We start from the raw sequence: 26970 nt of genomic DNA, 5'->3' as shown, positions 1-26970 counted from the left end.
CAAAAAAAAAAAAAAGGCAAGACATACAGCTAGGGAAAAAAATCTAAGCATGCCTAATAGGACACATAATGAAGTTTACTTTTCTAGAGAATTTCTAAATTTAAATCAACATAACCATACATACCTAATAAGAGCACTACTGCAACAATGAACCATAATGTTCCAAGTAAAACAAAACACTGTATTGCAGCAGGAAGCACAGCACATAAAATATCCACCTACACTCGTAGATGTTAGATATATTTTTAATAAAATATTTGCAAGTCGATAAGCACTTTCACCAAGTACACATTGGCTTCATCAGACCGTAATAATATTAAAACGCACAACCACATGCTTTATAAAATCACATGATCCATTAAAACAGTTCAAATTCACCAATAGCATGCTCTACTTCTTCCTTCATTTTACATATATGAATTGCTTTAAATGATTATTTGTTAGCTTCACTTTTTAAAGGAAAATGGCATAATTTCAATACATATATTGCATCAAAAACATTGCGCTTCACTTACTAAACCAAACCGACTGGCCATCCTACCTTGGTAATCTCCTTTTATCAAGTACTGATTTTATTGAAACCGTACTATTTAAACCCAATCCTTTATCAGCTCTCAGCCGAAGGATCCATTTAAGTTCAGCTTCACTAGTTCTATTTTCAGTATCCTAGGTCCTACCTGCACTATTTATATAACCTTGAACTTGATATACTCGATCACTGTCCACAGCATATCTAGCACGTGCATTCGTGCTATTGCATACCCTAATGCTGTATAAATGTTCCCTTAAACATTCTTGTAGTGTTCGATCAGTCTTTCCAACATAAAACTTTTTACAGCATTCACAGTGTGCCAAATACACTAACTGCTTGGTAATACATGTTGCCCTCACATTAAATGTAAACTTTCTGTTAGAGTCTGGATGTATAAAGATGTTATCATTATCTACAAAAGCACAACAACTGCAGGACCCACAAGGATACGTTCCATATTGTTCAATATTTGATTGTCTGCCTTTATCTGGGTAGCATGACATAATTTTCTACAATTTACAGTTTCTATATCCAAATGTAGGACTTTCCCCCACCACCTTGCTAATCTTATCATCCATTCTTAACAAGTGCCAGTTGTTATGAAACACTTGTTTAACCAGGTTAACATTGCTAGTATATGTCATTGAAACTTTAACTCTCCCCCTTTAGAATCATATTGCTTCACATTCCTTCCTGTAGCTATAGCTAGGTCTTGAGTAGAAGAGAAGTATGGTTTAGCTCGCCCATGCCTCATAGAATCAACTTCTGTCAAGATCGGATTCACTTCATTTTCCTTATAACCTCTGTGTATCAATGACTCTCTAAGTACATCACACCCACCCTTGTAATCTAGTTCAACATTGTGTAGTCTGGATACTCTCATACCTTGCCCTTTTATTATGTTGTTAAGTACCCTTTTAGTGTGCATGCTTTTTCTGTGCAATATTGAATTTCTATAACATTCTTCCTGTATAGACTAGTAGTCAGTTTGCCATCCAAACTTTTATTTACTAATACATCCACAAATTCCATGGATTCGCATGAACATTTATTAGTGAATCTCAAAACTGTAGTAGATTAATGTAGTTTTAAAACAAACTATTGTAGGTTCTCTATGCTACCGCTCCACAACAAAAACATGTCTACAAAACGACGATAAAACAAAACATACTGCGAATATAATTCCATCCTACACACATCCTCCAACTCCCATTGTGCCATACCTGCATTTGCATAGCTATTCGCACAGCACGTCCCCATTGCTACGACGTGCTTCTGTTTAATAACAATTATCAAATACAAATATATTGTTATTAAGCACAACATCCATGAAATCACCAATCAATTCTATTAACTTATGCCCATATTCACTTTGGTCATTTAGGTATCTACGTAAATATTCTACTCCTTCCATATTAGGTATTGTTGTAAACAATGACACCACATCCATAGTAACTAAAATATATTCACGCATTTGGTCATGCCTTTCCACATACCCATACAGGCCCTGTAAAAAATGTTCTCTCTCTTTCAACACAGTTTTCGAGCTATCCAGAACTGGTCTAACACGTTTTTCAATAAAGACAGAAGAAGGTTCAGTTACCAAACCTTGCCCAGCCACTATAGGCCTAAATGGGGGTGTCCCAGAATCTTTATGCACCTTAGGTTGTTCCTGAAACATAGGTATGGTGGGTGACTCTACTAAGATATTGTACCAGTTCCATTGTAATCTGAAAATTCAGCATACAATCATTCACCATATATTGCACATCTCTCATCAAATGTTCTATATATTTAATATCTACCCTCTCATATACATTTTCATCCTCCAGCATACCAGTGATAGAACTAAAATAAAAGGTTTTATCCATAACAACTATCAAATCGCCCTTGTCTGCTGGGTGTGTGACTATAGAAGTGTCATTTCTTAGTGTATTAAGAGTTTCCTCTTCCTTTTTATTCATATTATAAAACACTTTTTGCCAGTCGGTTTGGTATCAAACAGCCTGGATAAATCCTGTTGACAAACTTTACAGAAAGCTTCTAATATCTGATTCGTAGGTAACATGCTACTCATTTTTTTAAAATCACATTGTTTAGAACTTACATCACTAGTTTTATACGTTAGTTTCAGCATTACATTCCTTGCAAATATTCAGTCAATGATGGAATCAGATACATTCGCTGCCTGTACAGGAATAAAAGACATACCCATACCCAATACCCCAGTCTCAGTATCAGTCAATGCCCTGTTGGAAATATTCAGGACTAATGATTGTGCGGTTCCCACATCTTGATGGCTGGGTAACCCACTGTTCCCATCTGGCCTTTCCTCTTGGTTCAACCACGACTCCTGGATCGACTCATGGACCTCTCTTCTGTCGAATGGGAAAAGGTGGTTTAGCAACCCTTGCTGTATTGGGTTTGTCTGTTCTTTTCTTCGCACAACTACATCATGGGACTTACTCATTGTATGGTCTTCATTACCCTGGCCACATTGTATTTGTACATCCATACATCACCCACAAACTCAGGTGACTGTCTTGTACCATCCCCAGACAATTGGATATTCATCCCTTCCTAAGTGGCAGCCGATGTTCCAGGCCTTGGGGCACCATTCTCCACTGGCGTCCTGCTAGTATCAGTTTGTAATACTTCTCAAACAGCCCTACGATCTTCATTGGGCTATAAAAAATATGCCCCTGTTTATGTGCATTATACAGTGAACCATAATGTGTTACTCTGAACATATGGCCTAACTCACACAGCATTCAGAAATCTTCGTGCAGAGCAGTTTTTCCCATGCCATGTGTGTCAATAACAGAGTGTATATATATATATATATATATATATATATATATATATATATATATTTTTTTTTTTTTTTTATTTATTTTTTTTTATGGAGATTAAGGAGTGGTCACCAACAAGGGTACTTAAGAAATCAGTGAAGTTCTGTGACCACTCATGGCATAAATAGTCTTAACGGCAACACTGTTTTATAAAAGAACACACAAGAAACCCTGCATAGTAAAGGCCTCCTCTTCAGAGATCCATCCAGTTGACATGATAATTACCAAAAACAAAGTGTTCTAAGGGGGAAAAAGTATAATTGTGTAAGTGAACTTATAACAGTAGATGTATGAATGATCACTGCTGAAATAGCCTTAGTTATATGGGTTATATACTGTCAAGGACATAACAGCCAGACAGCTTCCAAAGTTTCAGGGCACCTTCCACGTGCCCAAACTATTAGACAATTCAAACTCTGCTGCTTAAAAAGACAGGTTTGGGTGCTAATCCCTTCTTAGCTTTTATGGCAACTGACAGAGGGAAATTCAGCTCTGATAGGGCACAACTATGAGTAAAATCCACAACCTAGCATAATGATGCACAAAAACTAAGGCGGGTGGAAGAAAGAAGAAAGAGGCTACTGCAGCTACTATTACGGTTAGCTTACTTACCCAGCTGTACTATGTTAATCATATTGATCACTGCTGCAGTAGATTACTGTAGCTTACAAGCTTTGGGAGGTGTAAGAGGAAGGGGAAAGGGAAGGGTCCAGCAGCCCCTGGAAAATAGACCTAGAGAAGGATTCAAGCTTGTAGTACTCTGTAAAAGTATGTACAGAGGACCTAGTTGCTACTTCTAGAAGGGTCTATATTAGATAATCGAACTTTCAAAAGTTTGAGTGCCATATGATTGACACCATATGATCGAATTTGTGAAAGTTTGAGCATTTTAATGGAGATCTCCGTACAGCGCGGAATGGGAAGATTTCCCTTTTCTGCACTGTAGTGTGATCTCAGAGTTGGTATATTTAAAGAGTGGGGGTATGGGGGTGCAGGTAGGCTCCCCCCTCCCCGCTTAAAACATTCAGGTAGGCTATTTGTGTAATTTTTTTTTTCTTTTTTTTTATTACATGTTCAAACTTTTAAAAGTTCGATCATATGACAGTCAAACTTTTGAAAGTTCGATTATCTAATATAGACCCCTTCTAGAACACTTCTATAATCCAACTCTTATGAAGCCAAGGCCCTAGCAGAGTGAGCCTTGACCCTGCCTCCCTGGAAGAGTTTTGTTGTGGTGAGAACAACAAAAGAGAATAGCCTGAGACAACTATTTGGAAATGGTCTGTGTTGACAGAGGTTGTCCTCCTCCTTACCTTCACTAGAAATTAATAACTAATCAGAATATCTGAAAGATTCTGTTCTGTCAAGGTAACATCCAAGATATGGAGTATCCTTTCTTCCTCATTTCTGGGTACAGGAAAGAAGACACAGAGATGGATAGTTTGACTTTAAGTAAATTCGGATACCACTTTAGGCATAAAAGTATTAGTTCTCAAGGAAAAACCGTCATGGTGGAAAATGAGTTAAGGCTGATGCACCATAAGAGCCTGCAACTCGGATAAACTTCCTGAAGATTGCAGAGCAATCAGTAAAACATCTTCCATGTAAAGAGACAAGTCACCTGACAAGCTGGTTCAAATGGAGCAAATGTTAGCTTCTTTAACACAAAATTAAGATCCCAACGAATAAACACCGGTTTTCTTGGCGGGCTCTTATACAAAACCACTTTAAAATATGTTCACATGAGCATGCGCTGGAAGAGGGGATCCATGGATAGTCATGCTGAAATGTCTGAAAAGTAAACCTTGATAAAGGACTAAGAAAGGCCACAGGATAGTAACTCACACAAATATTGTAAATCCAGAGAAACACTTGCCCCGAATGAGTGCTAGTTATGTTGCTGACACCAACTAGAAAACTTTTTCCATTTGCTAATATAGGATTTTCTAGAACTAGGTTTTCTTGCCTTCATTACTACTTGCTGCATGTCCTCAGAAAACAGATTCCAAAATGGAATTGAGACCCTATCATCCAGGCAGTCAGTTAAAGTTGTTTGGTGTGGGGATGCATCAAACACTCCTGTTCTTATGCGAGTAGATCCATTCTGTGAGGGAGATTGTGGTACTTACCTCAGACCAATTCCAAAGAAGGGAGAAAGTACAATTGTGTAAGATCTTAACATAACAGTAGATGTCCTTTTCATTGTTGAAGTATTCTTTACAACAGGGATCTCTTGCCAAGGATGGCCTGACATCTGGCCAACATACCAAAGTCTTCAGGTTGCTTTAAGGTATGATACATCACACATATGCTCCCCGCATATAGCGTAGGGCATAAAGATGACATCCAGACAAACCATCCTCAGAACTGAGAGCCCCCGTAGGAATGCCAGTCCAAGGAAAAAAATGAGATAACCAGGACATCCAGAAGAGAAAAGAACCAGGGGGAAGAAGGGAGGGAGTGAATACTTGAATACTGTAATAGTGAAGAGAAGGACATCTATAGTTATGGTAAGATCTTACACAAATGTACTATGTCCTTCCATTTCACTGTTGCAGTATTATTTACAATAGGGAGAGCACAAAATATCAGGAAGAAGAGAAGGAGGAGGATGGACCAGCAGACCTCTCCAGGAACACATGGAGAATGGCCCAAGCAAATCACATCCAACTTATACTGATTGTTAAATGCATGTAGAGAAGGACCAGGTAGCTGCCTCAAGAAACGAGTTTATATCCAAACCCTTGAAAAAAACACCAGAAGAAGCCACAGCCCAAGTAGAATGAGCCTTAACAAAGAAGAAAGGCTCTTGCCATGGAAGGTATAACAAAAAGAAATGGCCTTAGAAATCCAAAAAGAAATAGTTTGCTTGGAAACAGCCAAACCCAAGGATCTAGGATGACAGGAAAAGAGCAGTTCAGATTTACTAAAAGTCTTCGTCTTATCCAAATAAAATGAGTTGTCTATGCATATCCAAGGTGTGCAACACCTTCTCACTAGTAGATTGCAGAGAAGGGAAAAAGGTGGGCAAAGGAATAGACTGATTAAAAGACAACTCATTCACCACCTTGGTCATTAAAGAACGATTAGTATGAAGGGACACACTGTCCTTATGGGAAACTAAAAAAGCAGGACAACCCATAAGGGAATTGAAGCTCAGATACCAGTCTCACAGAAGTAAGGGCTAACAAAAGTACATTCTTCCAAGAACAATGTTGTAAGGAAGCTGAAGCTGCAGGCTCAAAACGAGTCAGAGTAGATTTTTCAGAAACAAAGTTAAGATCCCAGGGAGGATGGTCGGGCTACCTGGGAGGTCCAATATGAAGGACGCCTTTAAGAAACCGTTTAGCTTGAAATCTAGAAGCTACATGAGATGATAAAGGCAGACAAGCTGAGAGAGCTGATAAGTGGGTTTTAACAGCACTGAGCAATTCACAAATGGGCCAAAAGGGAGTCTCCAACAAGATTTTGGGAGCATCCTGTTGTGTTGTCTTTTGAACAGGACTTTTGGAATAAGGGGAAGGGAAGGAAAGGCAAAGAAAACATCACCTTCCACCTACTTGAGGAGTGCCCCACTGGTGGAGAAAGTCCAGAAACACATCCCTGTGAAGCATCCACTCATGGGACTGTGTTATGGACCTGCTAAGAGAGTCTGTCACAATGTTCTGACCTGAGGGACTATAAAATGCCTGAATAATCACAGTACTGGATAATTAGTTCCCACACTAGAAGAGCTACCCAGCAAAGGAGGTAAGATCTTGTGCTCCCTTGCTTGTTGACATAGCACATCAGTGTGATATTGTCTGTAAACACCTTCAGAGTATTTAGGGAGAATAGCAGGTGAAAAGCTTGAACAGCCAGCAGAAGAGCTCTCATCTTCTTTACACTGATATGGTCTTTGCTTTGTTGAGGCGACCAAGGACCTTGCACCTTTAGACAGCCAAAGGATGCTCCCCATCCCACATCTGAAGTGCCTGTGAACAGCTCCTGAGAGGGAAGAGGGGGTTGAAAAGGGAACCCTGGATTAAGAGTCAATTGCTAAATCCACCACTGAAATTCCAGCTTGAGGCATGGAAGAGGGACTATCAAGTCCAGGGGATGAGAATGTTGAAGCCAAACTGTCTTTAGAAACCAGAGAAGTTTTCTTATGTGGAGTTTGTCAAAAGGGAGCATAGAAATGGTGGAGGATATAAAACCTAGAGCTTCTAGAAACTTCCTTGCCATGAGTAAAGCCAGAGGAGGAAGAAGAGACACAGAAAGAAAGAGTCGATGCCTTGAGAGGAGGCACGGATGCCAGCATTGGAATAGTCTGGCAAATGCACCCCAGAAATACATGATCCTGTGAAGGAGTCTGAAAAGATTTGGAAATTTATAGTGAACCCCAGGCTTTGCAAAAGGGAACTTGCAAAGCAAAGATGCTGCAGTAGAATCTCTGGAGAGGACACCTGTAGCAGGAGATTGTCTAAGTAGGGAAAGATTCATACCCCTTAACCTGCAAAAAGCAATCACAGGAGCGAGGCATTTTGGTGAATACCCTTGGGGCAGTAGAAATGCCAAAGGGCATTGCAGAGAACTGAAAATACCAGGAAGCAACAGAGAAACATAAAAACTTGCTGAAAATGTGATTAATAGGAATGTGAAAATAAGCATCCTTGAGGTCTAGAGATGCTAGAAAAGCCTGGGGAAGCAGCAGATGGAACAAAGTCTAAAGGGACAGCATCAAAAAGGAAGGGACCTTCAGAAAGGTGTTTAAATAGGAGTCATCTAGAATGCGTCTCCAACTGCCCTCTTTCCTTAGAATCAAAAACAAACATTCTGGAGTAAAACCTCTTCCCCCTTTGAGAAACTACAGTTCAGGGAGTCAAAAGATCTTGAAGCACCCCTGGAAAGAAAGCCAACTGTTTCTGAGGGGGCTGAGGAATGACCCAGAAAGGAAGAACAGATTTCAAGACCATGTAATAACCAAGGCATATAATGGAAAGGACCCAGGAATCCTGAGTGATCTTTAACCAAACCAGAAGGGATAGAGACATGAAGAGAAAAATGAATTTGGCCAAGAACAGGGTAGTCAGACAACACCTGGTTTGTCAGGAAAAGGAGATTTCTAGGTTATAGGAGTCTGGGTAGCTTTAGCAAGAGGAGGCCTTTTACTCCCTTTTCACACTTGGGAGGAGTGCAAGACTGCCTATGTACAAAGGCCAACCTGTTAGGGTAATTTCTTTGAAACTTAGGCACAGGAGAAATAAAAACATGTTTAAGTTCTTGCAAAGCCTTGCCCTTACCCTGAAGAGCCCTTACCCTGAAGAGACAAACAATTAGCAGCAGCTACACCAAATAAGTGTTTGTTATCCAGGGGAGCATCCATCAACTTTGCCTTAATAGCATCAGACAAAGGTTGAAGCCATCAGGAATATCTCCTCAATACAGAACCAAAAGCAGCAGTTCTGGTAGAAGCATCTGCTGCGCCATAACTGTACTTAATAGAATGGAGAGACACATGAGGTGATGTCACCAATAAAGAGAGGGCAGAAGTCTTCCCTTCAGAATCAGGAAGGTCAGAAATTACCTGACAAGCCTGGAAAAGAAGAGCCAAACTATATCTAGACATAAGAGTTTGGTAATTGACAGCTCTAAAAGCCAAAGCAAGACAGGTATAATCCTTCTTTTCTAAACCTTCCATAGTCCTACTGTCTTTATCACAAGGAAGAAGGTTTGTAGAAAGCAGTAAATGAGATGGCTTGTCAGATGCCGCAGATAACATGGAGGGGGTCAGATGAAGGACATCTATAAAAGGAATTTCCAGTCCTTCCTCAAACACCCTGTAAAACCTATCTGGTTTTTTGGTTGCAAGGGGCTGGGAAATCTGGAGCCTGAGACGCAGTACAAAAGGCATCCAAACAAGGCAGCCAACAGAGGAGGGACAGCAGGAGGTCTAGGACAGTCCATTTGCAGAAGCTCATAATAGCTCTTCTATACCTCAGAAACCTGAGCATAATTCCATTTAAAAAACCTTTATCATTCTGGAAATTGTGCCTTCGGAGAAAATTTCCTCAAAAGGAGTGTCAGGACTAGTAGACTCCTCTTCCTCAGAACCATAGTATAAAGGGGAAGGACTATGGGATGAGTAAGTTAGAAACTCCTCATTTGAATCCACCTTGTCTTCAGAGGAATCCTGTTCCTTACAAGAGGAGTTGAGGACCAAGGTGGAACAGGATCAGAAACTTCTGGAGGAGGTTTCAAAGCTACAGGGGCATTAAACAAACCATGCGTGAAATTCTGCTATTCACTCTGAGGGTCCTTAAGAGTAGAAGATGCTTTGTTTTCTGTTACTCCTTCAAAGGGACTTCTGCCCTGTTAAACTTTTGCAAGTTCAGATTCCAGACATTCCACAATTGTAGTAACAATCCAACAAGACAAAAAAAAAACCCAAAAACTAGTAAGGAACATCCAAAGACCAGTAATGACTACGTGGAACCTCAAAAATAAAAAACAAAACTTTTATTCCAAACTTGATATAGTGCTTTAGTCTCACACAATGCAAAACTTCATCAGATAAAATTCAACAGAAACACTCATTATTTAAATACTTTAAAAGAATTACTTGACAAATTCAAACCTAGAGAGTTAAAAGTAATGCTGTGCAATTGACCCAAAAGAACCTATTTTAAAACCAATCACTAATGCCATAAACTAAGTACAAGATTATCTCTTTGCTTTTAAAAGGGGAGTGGTGGTAATAGGGTCATTCAATCCTGGCCAATACGAAATTGGGAGACATTAAAAGCCCTTTAGCTATCCTACTATATTGAACGCAGGGCAATATTTTCATTTTATGGTGTTAGAATTTATATGAGAGAACATCCATAGAGGCAATACTGTTGAGAAAATAGAGCAGGCTGAAATGAAATGAAATGAATAGCTAAATTACAAGCAGATAAACCACCAAGCTTGACCGTCAATCGCCCACTTAAACCAGCTCTTAAAGGGCTCAGGCTTCGTAAGCGTCAGTGATTGCCTGAGTCTTTATGAATGAAATGACTTACCAGTTGGGAAGGTATGTTCTAACCAATTATTCCGTTTTGAAAGGTGTGTCTATAAGACTGATAAAGATTGATCAATTGGAAGTATTCTTATAGGGCATTAGTGATTGTCTTTTCAGTTTTTAATTATCCAGGAAACGAGACTATGTATAGAGCTGGAGATGGGTTGGGAATAACTTGAAAGTGCTTATCGTTTTTATTAATTTGTTTTATTAAAGTTGACGCTTATGTTTTACAGCCTGGTGACCCCAGCCCACCTGTGGAGAAAAGTTATTTGAAGTGAGATGTCTAGCAGACACCCCAGGAACACAATCCTAAGTAATGGAGTCAAAAAGGAAATAAATTTAGAACGTTCTCTTGGAATCCCAGCTTGTGTAAGAAATCTCTTGAAAGGGTACAGCAGAGAATGGATAATGTGATCCAGACACACAAAACCTTAAGATATGCTCAAAGGCTGGATGAGTAGGGATGTGATAAGCATATTTTAAATCAAATTATTACTAAAAAAAAATTAAATGAGGAAGAAGGGGTAACAGGTTGGGAAGTGACCGTATTCTGATACTGGGTACTATCACAAATTGGTTTAAGAAAGAAAGATCCAGAATTGGTCTTCAGGCATTTCTTTCTTTGGCACCAAAAACGTTCCTTGAATTAACCTTTCCCAAACTGTGAAGGAGGAACTCTCTTCTATTACTCCCCGAGACAGCATGCGTTCCAGTACTGGGGAAAATACAGAAGTTTGGTCTGATGGATGAAGAACAACTCCCTGGAAGAGAGGAATTTCTTCACAATGCCCTTTATAACCTTGATGAATACTCTTCAGAACCAAACTGTCTGGAACCATTTGCTGCCAAAGACAGAAATGGAGATTCGGACTTTCTGTAAAAGATAAGGAACTGCCAAGGTTGGGGGAGAGACATGGTCCCTAGCACAGTCATTCTGACTTGTTTGACTATCCTTTGTTTTGTTTTGTTTTTTTTTGGGGGGGGGGCAGGGGGCTTTTCTTTTTGGAAACTCTTTGCGATTGCTTTTTAAGAGTCTGCATACTAGTTGTATTGCACAAACTGAGGATGATGCTTCTTGCCAAAACTGGGGGAATGAGTGAAAAATCCCCTGGAAATTTTGGAAAAGGAAGGTGGAAAATCTGAGATTTCCTGAATCAGCTTACCTCTCTTATTATATTTTTTGATAACCTCGGCAGCAGAGGGTCCAAAAATTACTCTCTATTCAAAGGAGAATTTAAATTTTTTTTTTAAATCTACATCTTCTGTGAGGTTCTGAGAACGCAGCCATGCAAACCTCCTGAACACAGTACCAGTGGCAACAGCCCTGTAATTAAAAACAGAATCGTGAACACACTTTAAACAAGAGTAATGACCTGTGAAATTAAACAAAACTACTCGCAACAGATTTTTCCTTACAAGATGCAGATAAAACATTCAATCAGAATTAGTCAGAACAAACTTTTAACATACAAGCCTGACAATTTAGATTTCTGAAAATTAAAGTTGCAGAAGCATGCATCTTCTTCCATACTTATTTTACCATCCTAGTATGAAAGGGAATTTATTAGAATTAAAGAAGTGATTAAACAGCACCTGAATTAACTAAAGCTATAGCTGCAGGGCCAGGTCTAGGAAGAGTGTATAAAAACTTGAAAGACAAAGGAACCTTCTGCAATCTGTCAGCGAAGGAGCAGCAGGCTTGTCAGGGCAGATACAGGCAGTGACAAACACACCCTCCAGTGTTGACAGCACTGGTTGTACGAGTGAAGATGTTCCATTTGTAAGAATTCACAGTATTTTCTGAGGGACTAAAAAACCTTAGTGTTCTCCCACTAAAAAGACTGGCTCATTCTGGAAAGAGAATCCTTCACAGGGAGATTCAGACACCATACTCTACTGAGTAAGAGTCAGAAATCCGAGGAGGAAATCATTCATATGCCCCTTCATCTTCCTGTTGAGATTCAGAATATTGAATCCCTTCAGGAAGAGATTAATCCTTTTTTTTTTCTTTTACCCAAAACCACTTTATAAGAAGGATCAAAAGCCTGAACGAGACCTTGACCCAGACAGAATAAACTCCTCCTCTCCAATAGCATTTCTGCAAAAGTACACAAATGTTTAGTTTTTAATATTCCGGACAGGAAAACTGGGGCAAAGAGGTGAATTAAGGACAACAGCAGCTTCTCCAGAGGGATGGGCACATTTTGACTAAACAGAGACATTTTCCCTGTCCCCTTCTTCCAAGACAGGCAAGAGTTGCTCTCCCTTGCCCACTTAGGGGACCCAGACAACCACAGAGGATGTGGCTAATCCCGAGTCCACAGTATCTGTAGCAGCTACACCAGAGGGATCTGGAGAAAAATATCTGTGCTGTGAAGAATCAGCTTTGGCCACAGGGGAGTCACCCACTTACAACGGAGGCAAATTGTTTGCCTACTGTGGTGGCAAAGGCTGTTTGCTTAATTTTATTTATCTTTTTCTTTTTTTTGTGTTGCTTGGAGAAGGACCAACACTGGTACCAGTAGTTTGCTCCATGGTCAAGCCAAACATGATTCTTCTTTCCCAGGGGAAACTAAAATTTTACAGACTTGTGCTACAAAGTGCCTAAAAATCACTTTCCCCAGTAAAAAACACTTTTATGCACTTTACCAGTCCCAAAAATGTAAAACAAAAACAGTTTCTCCACATAAAAAATGCTTTTAAGTGTGTTTTAAACAACTTCTAAACTGACAGAAAAAAAGTGCACTCCCATTTAAAAGTACAGTCAAGACTTATGACAGTAAGTTAAAGCTCAAGCTTCAGGATACAACTTTCCTAATCAGGAAAGCAATTTAAAACATTAAAATAAAAGTACAAAGTTTATCCGCAAAGAGAACTTATCTGCTCAGCAATGGAAAAGCATAAGCAGACTGTCAACCCCCAAAATTCTGCAGGGTAAAGCTCTCTACAGCAGCAGGAAAGCTCTGAAGAGCTTAACAAGCAAACCAGTCTTTTTAGACCGTTCAAACTGAGCTGCCTAAATGTTTGGGCAGTGGAAGATGCTCTGAAGCTTTGGAAACTGGCTGCCTGTTATATCCTCGACAGGATATAACCCATAGAGCTTAAGCTAGTGCAGCACTGATCAATATGATCAACATCTTAATTCACAAAAACAATCGTGGGTATATATATGTTTCACAAATATGCAACAAAGTCAAGAAGATGTAGGAGCTTTGCTTGGAAGTATTTACATATGCATTTTTATATCCCAAGTAGACTACAAAGAATTTTTCCTCAGGTAGACAGAAAATGTTGGCAGTGTAATGGAGAAGAAAGAGCTAACTAACTATGCACTTATTTTCTGGGAGTGTAATGAGTTGGTAGACTTTAAAGATTCCCTGCAGACAGCTGTGTTGGAGATACTGGGTGAGTAAATTGGTGTAACTAAGGAATTTTTTTTGAGCTATGATATAGAATCAGAATTGCTTAATCATAATAAGGCCTTGCTGAGTTTAATTATGGTGGTTGCCAAAAAAAATTAAAAAATTACTAGAAAATGGAAATCAAAGTCTAAACCAACTTTGCTAGAAGTAGCAAACACAGTAACAAAGATGGAATTAGAATTTTTAGAAAAGGGTAGGAGCAAATTACAGTGGAAAAAAAGGGGAATTGTGGGAAAAATACACACAGAGGACTAAAGCGGTTTAAAACAGGATTTGAGTGAGCTATGCAACATTTGACTGACAATGACTGAGTAGATAAGTGATGTATAATGTTTGCAACTACAATTATGTCAAAATGGTCTGTTTTCATTTATATAAATGTTCAATTATTAAATTATCACGTGTGAATCAAACATGCTTCTTGTTCAAAAAAAATATGATCAGCGTCTTCAAATCTGCTGAGGCTGCAGGATGAAACAGGCAAGAATCAATTTTTCTGAAATAAAATTCAAGACACATGGAACAGCCAATTGTTTCCTTGGTAGCCTCAAAGGTAAGAACCACCCCCCCTCCCCTTTAAGATTTATTTACGGAAAGAATAGTAGCTAAAGGCAACTATTATCTGCTCTTGCAAGCTGCTTAGCATTAATGTGCCTTTGAAAAAGTTCATTCCCAACTAATGCGAAAGGTAAAAAGACAACTAGTTGATCAGTGGTTGACTAGAATAAATACCATCAGATTTACATAAGCTGAAAAGTGGGTTCACTTTTGACAAATACGTTCTCAGCTGCAAGGTATAGGTACTTTAAGTCTGTGTGTACTTTAAGTCTCTTGCTGTTATGGCAGAAGTTTGCATAATATGGCAAAGACCCTGGAGCCCCCGTTGTTCATCTCCTTCAGTAGGGAGAACAGTCATCTTTGCCACAGCTTTGAAACAATAATCAAGCTAGTGCCACCCTGCTAAACATTCCTTTGCACCTCAGGGTATTAAAGGCTGAAGAGGAAAGACATACAGTAAACTCCTATCAACCAGAGGTACACTTGGTGACCTTTTTTAAGAAAGTGAGCAGCATTACAAAGCTCTCCAAGTCACAAATTTAATCAGCAATCACAATACAATTCAATGAATTAACAAAATCAGAAATGGAAAAGCACAATAATAGGTGTTTACCACAGCTGTGGAATTTACCCTGGACACTAACAGACAGACAGACTTCTGAATGCTCTTAGCAGCAAAAAGAAAACAGCCAAAGCCAGTGATGTAGAGGGATAAAGCCAAGATTACAGACTGTGACCAGAATTCAATTAGCAGCTTGAGCACGGGCAAGACACCACAAGATGTGCATAGCCACAATCTCTTGGAGTGTGGGCACCCTAGGAGTGAGGAGTTTTAGCTCAACAAATCACCACATGGTGGTAGTCCTAATTAGTGAATGCACAGGAGCATGCAGTCATGACAGGAAGGGCAGCAAGTCCCCTGCAGTGATGAGGCAGGCCATTTCCCTGGCCAGAACACAAGCGCTGCAGTGTCCACTTGAATGACAGCCAGTCCAAACAGCTCCAAGGATTCCGCACCTCTACAGCAAATATGCTTTACTTTAACCAGGGAGGCTTCAGAGGGGGCAGAAAAACAGAGAAAGCATGCAGAAAATATAAAACTGAAGATGGTACAGGCCTGTTTTCTTTTTGTATTTTATGTACTACTAGAGGTGTATGTCATACGATTAGTAACCCTGTACGGGAGGTCTGCAAACTTTGGAAGCATGGCCCGATGGTCAAATATCAATAAGTAATATAATCCCACATTTTATGATTCACTGTATGAATAACAACAGTATCAAGCTCTGTGGAATACATATAAGTGTGGTTACTGCACAGGCAATGCCCCACAATCAGCATGCTCTACACATGCAATGGTACACCAACGGAGTACTCTGCAGCACTATTTCCAGAGAATGATGGCACCTTGCACACTACACAGTGACAAATACCGGACAAGCTTCCAAGGAATTCTTGCTCCAATTTCTCAGTGCCAAACTAGATTATTCAAATGATGGGAGTTAAATCTGAAATTATCTGCCCATACCACCTTAGAACAAAAACTGAAAGAATTTCTCATAATGAAACTAAGGTAGAAAACATGCTCAGCCTCTTTTGCTGCAAAATCCTTGACAAAAATTTGTTAAAAGCAGAAAAAAACACACAGAATAACTAATATCTCCTTTTTTACAAACATCTCATTGATATTCTTAAAAGGCACCAAAAGACAGGTTACATATAAATATGTATGTATTATTTATATATCAAAAAATGTTCCAATGATAAAAAAAAGTTCCCCAAAACAACTTCATTACTGAATTTGCCCAATTCAAACAAACAGTGAAATGCCAAACCCCGTAGCCCTTCCTTCCAAGACACATCTACAGAATTACAGGATAAAACTGAAAAGGAGTGTAAACAGGTCTTTCTGTGCACTCTCCCCATCCCCACTCTAAGAAAATAATATTTAAAGTTTTGTTGAATCACTCTTCTAGTGTCATAGCATATGAAAACAGTCTTAGCAAACCCATTAAGAATAAAGCAAAATAAAGTCTTAAAAACAAAAGAATGGATGCACATAGTAAAAGTATAACCCAGAAAGTAGGAAGAAAATAACATAACTTACTCAATTTGTACTACCAAGGAACACTAACTATTTACATGGCTATGTAAAAATATAAACAAGAAATCAAATCTACTAAACTGCTGAAGACAATTTCTGCTTGCAACATCCATATCTCAGAGGGACACCATAAAATGTAATAATGCCTAATTTCATTCACTTTCTAGCCTCTGCATTCAAGACATCCTATAGAAAAACAGAAACTATATTAAATGTCTTAAAGTTCAAAGTTCACATTCAAATGGAACCAGAAAAAGCCAGGCTTTTCTGCCAACAAAGAACGGAGGGGATATATGCTTTCAAGGTATTCTTTATTAACAGACGATCAACAACAAACCAATGACACACCTACAAGTGACAAAAGCACATATAAGGACACTGTACATTCTTCAATACCCAAAGCAGAAGAAATGGAAACACTTTATTGCCACATATTAAAAGAACCACTTTCCTTTTAAAACAAACTGAAAAAAAAATCAGTTTAAGTGGATTCCTTCCAACCACTCAAAATAAAAGATTTTTCAGGATGCAAGTTAAAATGATAATAGATACACAAGGTATGCCACAAAATGCAGTTAGCTAGCAACCCTTATGTCTAGGCAACAGGGTATGTGTGACTCATTACCACAAACTCCCACTCAAAATGTCAACGTTTCTCACCAAAAAGAATATTACCTAAACTTTTAGTATAACCTGAAAAATTCCACATACAAAAAACATGATTTTAGTACGGTCACTGATTTCGGTCCAGATCTGTTCCTCCACACAGAAATACAGCTTTCTGTTAAATCCCATGTTCTTTCAGTCTTTTATTTGCCACATAATTTGTAACTTCATGTAGCCTGCCTAGAAAGAGCAGCAGCATAGCATGTCAGACTTTCGTAGCTTTAAAAGTAATTAAGCAAGTCAATGATTAAATGTTAACCATAGGTGTGCAATCAAATCACTGATGACCAGCTTCGCATGGGAAGAAAATGTGGCTTAGAACTGTAATTTTAGTAAATAACTTAGAACTGTAATTCTGAATCTGTCAAAAGCACCAAAGAAGTTGCTCTTTCAAGCCTAACATTCATACAATTTAAAATGCTGTGTAAAACAAAACATAGAAAAGTTGCACTGCAAAAAAAAATGATGATGATGTTGCTAGATACGATCAAAGTAGGGAACCAGAAGCACTCTCACTGCAAGTTGGTTCATAGGCAAGTACTAGGCTATCTGCCCGAGGGCATCTACAAGCCTAGCCAGAATGTGTTGGCTTTCGCTGCCCCCTTAGACTAGTTCCCTGTGCCTCGGTCCAGTAGAGCCATTAGTTCCCTGTGCCTCTGACCAGCAGAGCCACTGCAGTGATCCCCGGGGTAAATTTTCTGTTTCCCATCCACTCGTCAAGGTTTCTCTTGAAGAGTGTTAGTGAGGGGCTCTGCCTAATGTAGATTGGAATCCTGTTCCAAAGCATGGGGGGGGGGTCTCTGGGACAGGAATCTATCCCTCCAGCATGTCCTATTTATCATCGTGGTAAGGTTTAGATCCCTAGAGTGTGTGGCTCTCAGGGATTTGTTTTTTTTTTTTTTTTTTTTTTTTTTAGGTGGAACATGTCCATCAATTCTGGGTTGGACATGGTCTTGTATGTCAGGCAGAGATCACCTCTGAGTAAGCGGTATGCAACAGAGTACAGCTGGAGTTTCTTCAGTCGGGCTGCATAGGGCATATGTTTGAGGCCAGTAATCCTCTTGGTGAGGTACTTCTGTGGTCTTTCCAGCTGCTGCAGGTGTCTTGTAAGGTACATCACAAATGGGGTGTTGTACTCTGATGGGTCTGATGAGTGATGAGTAGAAGGGCACAATAACCTCTTTTGTTCTAGATGCGAACCCTTTTGTGATTAGGTGGGCCATATAGAAGGATTTTCTAACCTCATATTCCCATCTACTTGGGTCCCCAGATCCCTTATTAAATTTTCTGTATTTAGGGGACTACCACATATGTGGTAGTTCGCAGGTACTTTTTTTTTTTCCAAAGGGGATGACTATGCACTTTTTGGCATTTAGCTTGAGGCCATGATTTTGACACCAGGTATCCATTTCAGTGAGACCCTTCTGGAGAATGTCTATATCAACTGAAGAGTCAATTATGGCCCTCAGTTTGCAGCAGTCTGTGAACGTGGTCAACCATAGTCCTCCTGTGCTTGCCTGTACCTCTGAGAAGTATATACCGAACAGGAGGGGCCCCAGGACTGCGGCCTGCGGGACGTCATTTGTAACTGCTTTAGAGTCGGACCTAGAGCCTGCAACTCTCACCATGTGGGTTCTATCTGCCAACTGACAACCCATCTCATGATGTAGGCGTTTATGTTCAGGCTGGTCAGCTTGTCTATAATACCAGAATGGGGAATGGTGTTGAAAGCCTTTGCGACGGGTCAAGGTAGGCTGTGTGGACCTCCTTTCCCTCGTCTAAAGCCTTGGTAACAGTCTCAGAGAAGTCAACCAGGTTAAGGAGGCATGATCTGCCCTTAAAGCCAAACTGGGTAGGGTCCACTGTTTGAAGGTTCTCAATGTCTCTGTTAATGAATTCCATGATGATGCGCTCCATAGCTTTGCAGACCAGGCTAGTCAGGCTTATGGGGCGATAGTTCTCAGGATCCATTGTGGCTCCACCTTTGTGGAGTGGGATAACTGTTGCTGTGCGCCACTCTATGGGTATGTAGCCTGTAGAGAGGCTGAGTTTGAACAGTGTGTTTAGGTGAGGGGTTAGTTCATTTTGGAGCTCGTGTAAGACACAGCCTGGGACACCGTCTGGTTCCACTGAAACTGTGTTTTTGGCTTTGGATAAAACTGTTTTAACATGTGTGTCAGTGACTGCCGGGGAACTACATTCTTCTGGTATGGTTATGGGCCCTTTAGGGGGTGATAGGGAGGTGAAGTTTGCACTAAACCTGTCTGCCAGAATGCTGACAATATCAGTCAGTTCAGTATATTTTGTGCCATTCTGCACTAACTCGGAGCAGATCTGAGAGTTTCCACTTCTTGACATAGCTAAAGAACGCTTTGTGGTTATCTTTGGAGTCCTTGGCAATTTTTCTTTCGAAGCTAGCCTTGGATGATTTTATGAGGGATCGTAGTTTCTTGCTGATAACAAATCAGGGATGTCTTTCCTTCTTGGGATTTTACTCTTTTCTACACTAGTTTCCTCCTTCTATTATATAGCTTGTTTATGGCAGGGGTCCACCAGACTGTTTTCCTTTTCTTGGAAGAGTGAGTCTTGGTTTTGCTTGGGATAGCATGATCCATGCATTCTTGCAGGTGCTCATAGGAGTGCCTTTGTAAGGGATCAGCAGCTTGGACAGCATTGTCCTTTAGCATGGGGGCTGTCAACCTTTCCACCTTGGTCTTAAGTAACATGAAGTTTGCTTTTGAAAAGTTTTTCACGGTGGTTTCCTTGATTGGGGGTGGGGGCAGAATGTGGATATCCAGAGTGATTAGTCTATGGTCTGATCTAACCAGCGAGGGTTTGATCTCTGGTGTAGAACACCGGTCGCCCATGTTGGTGATGACCAGGTCCAATATGTTGTCAACACTGGTGGGGGTGTTGACCAGCTCATCCAGGGTGTTAGAGTTTATAAATTCTAGGAAGCGTTGGGCAAGGGAGTTAGTACTTGAGTAGTTCTCCCAGTTAATGTTTGGGTAATTGAAACCACCCAATATTAGGGCATTTGGTAGGACCTTCATATTTTCCAGCGTCTCCAGAAACGTGGACTGGGGTTCCTGGGTCATGGTGGGTGATCTCTAGCAAGCTACAAATTGAATTGCAGTTTTGCCCATTGTTAGTTGCACATGGATGATCTCTGAAGCATTGCGCTGTGCCACTAACCTGGAGGTATGGGTATCCTTGATGAATATGGATACACCCCCACCTTTTGCGTTTCGGTCCAGGTTCTGTGGCCGAAAAGTATGGTATGAGTTATAGCCTGGTAGTGTTGGGGTGCTCTCTGCAACCTTAAACCAGGTTACTGTTACTGCACAGATATCGATGTTCTCCATACTGAGGAGTGCCTCAAGTGAATGCATTTTGAGGTTTAGACTTCTGGTGTGGAGTAGCATTACCCTTAGATTTTGCTTACTTGTGCTATTTACAGTGGTGGATTTGTCTTTTGAGCCTTGTCTAAAAAAGGCACTATGGGGGTGGCAAAAGCCTTGGCCAGTATTCGAAAGCCTAAGGGTGGCAGGTGCAAGCCATCTCTTGCGAAGCAACGTGGCTTATAGAGCATGGCATCCCAGGTGGACAGATACTGGATCCCCTTTTAATGACACCAGAAACTTAGCCAATTGCTGAAACTGATCATTTTTTCTTTATACTGTGGCATCATTCTTGGTGAGGGCAGGATGCTACTCAGGGTCAGGGTCATACCAGCCTGGGCTACATGATCAGAGAGCTCTTCCATGTCTCTTTTCATGTAGTCCAGGGAGGTATGTCTCAGGTCATTCACACCAACATGGACAATGACAGAGACATATTTGTACTTGTTCTGGAGTGACCTGAGTGCTTGCATTATGTGGCGGATCCTGGCACCCGACAGGCAGCTAACTGTAACCTTCTCCTTGTCCATCCTAGTTAGTGGGACATCAGTGTGCCTGACTATAGAGTCGCCTATTACTAGTGTTTTGGGCATGTTATTTTGCCTTAAGGGCTGTGACTGCGTGGCACACTGACTATGTGAAGTACGTTTCATGGTTTGTGATGGGGTGTGGAGGTTGCTTAGGTGTCTGCTTTGGAGGTCTCTGCTGATTTTGCAGATTTTTATTTAGAGCCTCAGAGTATGTTTTCGTGCATTTATAAGTGTTATTTGCCTTTGTTGGTTTAGTAGGTCTATGTGAGACTGGTGGTGTGTTGCAAGTATTTTCCTTCTCCTCTTGACTGTCAGTTCCAGTCTTGGGTTGAGAGAGCTTTGCCTCCAGTTTGGCTATATAATTGCATCTCTCGCATATATTAGTGTTTGCTGGTAAGAGGAGAGGGTTGTCTGTGTACATGAGGCAGCTGTAACACTGCCTCAAAATGCCCAGATTCACCAGTTGGACTGAGGAGTACACCTGAAACTGCCCTTTGGACATGCCTGAATAAGTAAAGTGAGCTGTTTTACTGATTAGCTGGTAGGGACGAATAGCGAGCCTTGTCCTTCTGGACAATACAGGAGGTCTAGAGCTAGGGTTAATTAGTGCTTGCTATGAGTTTTGAGCAAGTGATGGACTGTGAAATGAATGGTTTGAGTGCTTAATTTAAAAGTTTGTCTAGTTCCAAGGGAAAAATTGAATAGCAGACTTCGTGGAGCCGGGAATAGTTCAACCCTAGCTAACCAGCACCGCCCGGCATGCAAAACCACGCAAATACAGTTTTTATAGCAGGGAAATGAAAGAGATCAAAATTAGCCCAAAATGGCCAATAAACTAACTTCTGGACTACAGCAAACAAGGCGCACAAATTCCAGAAAGAAACAGATCAAATAAGCAGGCACAATAAGCCTTTAACCAGAAATTCCCAGCTCAGAAGAGCAGAATCTAGCCTCTCCTCCTACAAGAGTGCAGACTACAAACCTTCTTACTGTAAAATAACTGGCCTGCAGCCAAAGTGCTTAAACCAGAACTAATGCGCTTCTAGAATAACAGACACTGAGCCTTCAATCAGCAATTCCCAACTTAGAAGGATGCAAGCCACCTGTCCTGCCACAACAATGCAGTCCACAAACCTTAATGTAAAACATCTGGTTTGAAGCCCAAGTGCTTAAACCAAAAGGCTTAGAATAACAGTTACAATTTAATCAGGCTACTACCAAGCAGTAATAACTTCAGCAGAATAATACAATTGAATACTTTTAAGAAGAAGCACAAGCAAAATAAGGTAACAAAAGTGGGAAGAAACACAATTACAGTAAAAGTAGATGAATAAAGTGCTATATATATATATATATATATATATATATATATATATATATATATATAAATATATAAAACAACAGAAAACGAGAAAACTGATTTAAACAAATTAACCAGTAAAAAAAAAAAAAAAAAAAAAACCTCAAAACTGAGCCCTGTTCCAGCAGTCTTCAATCCGACAAGTTCTAACCACACACTCCTGCCATGAGGGTGCAGGGGAACCTTCTCCAAAAAGATGGCCTGGATTAGTGCTCAAGTTATACAAAAAAAGCTAGATTCAGCAGGCCTGAATCTAGTCTATGCTACAGCAGACAAGGTGCACCAATATCAGAAAAAAACAGTTCAAATGAGCAGGCACAGTAAACCTTTAACCAGAAATTCCCAGCTCAGAAGGGTAGAATCTAGCCTCTCCTCCCACAAGAGTGAAGACCACAAACCTTCTTAATGTAAAATAACTGGCCTGGAGCCCAAGTGCTTAAACCAGAACTAATACACTTTTAGAATAACAGACACTGAGCCTTCAATCAGCAATTCCCAACTTAGAAGGATGTAAGCTACCTGTCCTGCCACAACAGTGCAGACCACAAACCTTCTTAATGTAAAACAACTGGTCTGAAGCCCAAGTGCTTTAACTAAAAGACTTAGAATAACAGTTACAATTTAATCAGGTTACTACCAAGCAGTAATAAATGCAGCAAAATAAACACAACTGAGTACTTTTAAGAAGAGGCAAAAGCAAAATAAGGTAATAAAGTAGGAAGAAACAAATATAGTAAAAGCAAATAAAGTGCAAATTGTTTTTTCTTTTTTATATATTTTTATATATACATATATATATATATATATATATATATATATATATATATATATATATATATAAAACACAATAGAAAACAAGCAAACTGATATGAACAAATTACTCAACCGGTAAAAAACCTCAGAACTGAGCCCTGTTCCAACAGTCTTCAGACAAGTTCAGGGTCTAAGTGGGTAAGCCTACTCAAATGTTCTCTCTGTATTAGGCAGGATGAGCTAATGAGACTAGACTAGGATAGGGCTGAACAGATGGGAATGGTAGGAGTGTCTGAAATCAAAATATGATCTCACTGCACTCGGTTTAGTTCCAACAGTCTTCAGACAAGTTCAGGGTCTAAGTGGGTAAGCCTACTCAAATGTTCTCTCTGTATTAGGCAGGATGAGCTAATGAGACTAGACTAGGATAGGGCTGAACAGATGGGAATGGTAGGAGTGTCTGAAATCAAAATATGATCTCACTGCACTCGGTTTAGTGAGCAAATGAGATGGGCCCAGGAGGAGTGTTCAAACACAAATTTACAGGAGGGGCGGTCAATTCCAAAGCCACCAAGATTAATAACATAACAAGAACAGGGAGAGTGGGTGGAAAAACTAACTGCAGACAGAGAGAGCGAGCTCACAATTTTCAGTGAAACAAATAAATAAGCAGATAAATGCAGTACTATTTTTAACACAATATTCAATGAAACAATAAACAAAAAAAATAAAATTCAGTACTCTTATAACACTGCAAGTTTGTACTTCGCTTGTAATAAAGTTGATGTAGGGTGTGCAAAAGCTAATCAAACAGCTCCAGTATGCAACTATTCAGCAGAAATAATTGCAGAGATAAGGGACTAAGACTTTAAGGCAGAAACTTTGGAAGAAATACAAGCCAAAGTAAAGGCTCTTTTCACTACATGCCATCCTTTTTTTTGAAAGATTAAGTGTTTTACCACAATGCATTACTTGCCAACACAAAAGATGCAAACACCCTGCAAACTAAAACTGTACAACATGGTAACCCCCTTCAGTCCATTCAGAGATGTACAACAGATTAGAAAAAAATATCAGCAGACCTATTCAGGGAGATTAGTAATGAAAAAAGCAAGCATATAAATCAAAAATATTTTTTTTCATCAGTTATGGTCAGACACAAGGCAAACCGCTCCCATTTAACAGATCAGGATAGCAAAAAATCCTGGCACAACTTGCAATGCACGTCGCAGAGGGACATTAAATGTACATCAACTTGAAGAAGCAATAACCTCTACAAAGTTAAGGTCAGGACTACCCTTGCAAGGAGCAGCAGTAATAATTTTCTTAAAAAAATTAAGCAGAGCGATACAGAAAATACCTTAACATCAAGGAGAGGTCTTTAATTTAAATTTTAATTTAGTGTGATAGTAGTGTACATGAACTGATCCAGCTGGGTCACATTCGGTCGCCAAGGTACAGAGCTAAAGCAGCATAGCAGCACTACAGTCTCTGAACAAAGAAATATTGCAAGCACCAATGCATCGATCAATTACTTAGTATTATGAGTAGCAATGCACAGAATTACTATAAGGATGTTACTGTTCAATGCTGACAGATGTATTGTCCTTCTCGAAGAACTCTACCAGATTAAGTAGGCATGACAATCAATTGAAAGAAGAAAAAAAAAAGAAAAAAAAAAAAAGAAACTCAGTTGGATCCAGTGTCTGGAGGTTTCCAATGTCTTCATTAAATCATTTCCATGACAATTCCTTGCATGGCTTTGCAAATGACACTAGTCAGACTAATGGATGTATAGTTTCTGGGGTCCATAGAAGGCCTGCCCTTAAGCAGATGAATGACTGTTGCAGTTCTCCGTTCACGTGGCATAAAGCCTGACTGGAGGCTATGATTAAATGATGACTCCAATGCTAATTAGGAGGCATCTTTGGATATTATTGAGGCCCATCAATGCAGTGTTCTTCGCCTTGGAAAATGCACTTCAGACCTGTTCCCTAGTGATGGTTGGGGGAGGGGTTATCAATGGGATTTCTTGAGGAGTGACCACAGGGGAAAGGGGGGTAAAACCAGAGTGGAATTGTAAGCCAGTAGATTTGCTCCATTTCTGGCTCCATTCACAATTACCTCTGCACAGTGTTGTGTACAACCTCTGAGGTTATGGACATAGCTACAGAAAAGCCTTGCGGCTGTTCTTGGCCATGATGTTGTTTTTACCTGAAAATTGGCTTTGGTAGATCCGATTTGCACTCAGAGTTGTTTTAGATTGGAAAGAGGTTTAATCCTGCTGGGTGTTATAGTTTCTGACTTTTGTTACAACTTTCTTTCTTATGCTGCATAGATCATTAATGTTTGGATTCCACCAGGTGGCTTGTTTATCGAGTTTGTTGTGAGCTTATTTCTGGTAGGCATAGTTGTCTCTACGCATTTACTAACATGATTGTATAGACTATCTTATGAACAATTCCACACAGGCAACTGCATTCTCAGGGTTTGGTGGCTTGAAATTTTGTCAGGTTGTTAGTTTATAATAGGAAGTTTGTCTTAGAATAGTTTCTAAATGGTACAGAGTTAGCTAGGGACAAGTGTTTCATTTTTATTTATGATATGACCTTACCAGAGCAGATACTGCACATGAAAAGTCCTGCACAATAATACAAAAGCAAACCGGGTCAGTAAAACAAACTAAATGAAAAACCATCTCGCAAAACAATGAAGAGAAGGTGAAGTAGTTCCAGCACACCTAAACAGACAAAAGTTCAGCTGAGGTGGGTATGGTCCTTATACAATGAGAAGTGAATGTACTCCAAAGACTGCCCATACTAAATGCGATAAAAGACAATGTAAGACAGCCATTTGGAAAAACATTACTGTGCGACTCTTAGGTTCTCCCCCTTTAGTAAATTACTCTCCCTAAAATAAAAAATTGTTCAGCCTTACCTGAGCAGGTGGCTATCAGTCACATTATGCAGCAATACTCTATTTGTATTAGCCCTTTCCAAATAAAAGTCCAGCAAACCAGTATAAAACAGATGAACCCATGTTAAAACAAAATATCTAGTTCAAGGAAATATAACAACTTACTGTAAATAAAAGACATGTGGTCCAATTCCCAGCCTATTAGGTAAGCTTCAGAATCTATTTAGACAGCAGCTTACTTCTCCGTGTTTTAAATTTTCCTCATATTGCAAAAGAAATGCCTGATTTCCCATGTATTTTTTTAAACACTTGTATTAAATCAATACTTAAGACACAGGCACACATACATTAACACAAAATAAAACAAACCATAATGCATTTTACATACACTATACATTGCATTAGTGTTTTTTTTTCTTTTTAAAAACTATTTTACACTCCAACATTACATACATTTGGAAATTCCTGCTTTCTCAAACCTCATTCCTACTCCTGAACATTTTTCTGCAGTGATCAGTGTAAATGAATAAATAAATAAATAGAATTTTGCAACCCTTCTGAGACTTGTAGGGGATAAAGATGGGTATATAATAAGGGGACCTGGGAGCTAGAAGTGCAGGGACAATCTACTGTGGGTCTTTTTGCTAGTTCATGTTTTGTTGAATTAAATGTTTTCCAAGGCCTTGCAATGGCAAGTCACATCATTAAAACTTCATGAACTCTGCATCTACGGACACTGTGGTCCATTTCTATATAAATGTGGTAGCAAGCATGCCAGCTAATTAGTAGAAGCTGCCTGCTGCAAAGCAGCTACCACAGGTAAATTGTAGT

At 39.7% G+C, this 26970-nt stretch overlaps 1 protein-coding gene across 1 annotated transcript in view; it reads right to left on the bottom strand.

Annotated features, from left to right (window-relative positions):
* POLD1 (DNA polymerase delta 1, catalytic subunit) overlaps window positions 1-26970 on the bottom strand; it is a gene marked incomplete in the record, with an annotated part of 1583142 nt that overhangs the window by 1323004 nt on the left and 233168 nt on the right.

Source organism: Protopterus annectens, chromosome 17.part0, assembly GCF_019279795.1.
Source record: "Protopterus annectens isolate FY-2018-M chromosome 17.part0, PAN1.0, whole genome shotgun sequence".
NCBI classification, from domain to species: Eukaryota; Metazoa; Chordata; order Ceratodontiformes; family Protopteridae; genus Protopterus; species Protopterus annectens.
The sequence above is the reverse complement of the archived record's forward strand: the minus strand, read 5'-3'. Positions and strand labels throughout refer to the sequence as shown.